Consider the following 2,070-nt stretch of genomic DNA (forward strand, 5'->3'; position numbering starts at 1 on the left):
CTATGAGAAATCAATAAATGAAAAATGAGTTTCTATTTATCTCTCATAGTTTTCTATAGTCTTTATTGTGTTTTCTTAGGAGTAGTGGTAGTGTAGTATTCTGCACTCTAGTTTAGGCGTAGTTCAATATTACAAAATTAGTTTTTCTTGACTTATATATTTTAATTTTATCATACCTAAAGGCAGCCTAAAATAAGAAAGCGGGGGTGAACTTAAATTCCTAGAAGCCTAAAATTAGAAGGCGTTTATGAACTTAAACCCCATCAAGGAATGAATACCATGGTCCATATTCTATTTAGTATTGTATCAACAAATTTCCAATTACTAACATTGCTAATATATATAGTCTTTAATAGTGGTACAAGGATTTTAAAAGTGTCATGAGCACCTTAAAGTCTGAAATCCTGCAATAAGAAGACCTCTTCTCATTAAGTTCAGCTTTGGACATTTCTGTTCGATATAGGAGTAAACTATAGCAAACTAAATTAAGTGAAACCTAGCTGAAATAGCTCAATTAGGAAAGGGAAATTATGTCAAGATAAATGGCAAATCTGGTGTACTGTGAGTTATCCCTAGAAAGTTTGGAAACCGTATCATATAGTGTAATGGAAAAGGCAGAGACATATCAGATTATTGGAGATACCAAAATTCTTGTATTCAATAAGAGCAAGGATATCACTTTAAAGTTTAAACCAGCAGAATATATGCTAATGCTATGCTATCATTGTCAATCCAGCTTCATCATTACTGCATTTTGAAAACCATAGCAAAAAGTCTCTTTTTTCTCTATTTCTATAAGGTTCATCAGAGTATATATCCTAGTGTTTTAACTTGTTACATTCAAATTGTTCGTCTAGGACATGGGACATGAATCGAAGTTAACATATGTTGGATATCAATACTGTATATTTTAAAGTATAAGCATACAAAAAAAACAAAAAAACTGGTTCTTTTATTAATATACTAGAGAACTTCATTCTTAAATTCTGGATTGATAATCCTCTGTTAACACGAGTATAAAAAGCTACTCAAGAAGGAATTTATCAGCATGATGAGAAAGTTATTCACCTTCAACTTTGAAAGAAATTCCTGTAACTTGTAACAAATTTACAGGCTTCACTGTAAAGAACATGACAGGGCTCTCAGGTAAGATTTGTTTGGTTTTATTCCAATTTCTTTTGAAATATATTTTAAGCTGTTGAGATTATTGGTTCATTCCAATCTAGCAAAACTTACAATCTCACAGGAAGTAAAGTTAAGTTATATGAAGTGTAGTGGGGACATGCATGAATTTTATTTTGGTTTGGTTTTCAGATGATCTGAGGAACACGCACTTGAAAGAGTTTGAAGGAGCTTTCAAGTTAAGTCATATAGAATACATCTTGAAGCAATGTATAAATTAGTGACCAATATTTGTTTTAACAGCAACTAAATTCTTAAATTGATAAGATTTTCTCACTCTAAAGAAGAACAAGACAAAAACAACAGGAAGATCATAAACAACTAGTAAATAAATCTTGAAAATAGAATCTGTTGCACGAACAAGGCACAATAAGAATTAGAAATTCCAGCACAAACTACATATCATATGAAAATAGACAAGAAATAGATGAACACTGTGATTTCTAGATCTACGCCTTATTACGCTTAGATTGAACAATAAAGATAGAGATAGAAATAATAATCGTAGGAATAATGAAAAATGAACCATCTATTTGAAAAATGCATTGATGGAGGCGAGAACTGACCTTCCTTGTGATCGGCACCTTTTTCGGAATAATGCAGAGGGAGAAACGAAACTGTTGCAAGAGAAAGAGAAGAGTGAAAAACTTAGCAAGAATGAAGGATCGAGAGAGAACCTATCAAAATCCTAACACAATCACCTTCTTTTTCTTCTTCCTTTCCGATGCAGTCACCAGAAACCACCGATGCAGTCACCAGAAACCACCGCCGGCAGCTGAACAAGTGTGGAGGTTTCTGGCAGAAGCTGTTGCAAGAGAGAGAACGAAGGATTTTGAAAGAAGTTGTTGCAAGAGAATGAAAGAGCCAGAGAATGAAGGAGCCACAGAA

This window comes from Glycine max, chromosome 9 (assembly GCF_000004515.6).
Source record: "Glycine max cultivar Williams 82 chromosome 9, Glycine_max_v4.0, whole genome shotgun sequence".
Taxonomy (NCBI): domain Eukaryota; kingdom Viridiplantae; phylum Streptophyta; class Magnoliopsida; order Fabales; family Fabaceae; genus Glycine; species Glycine max.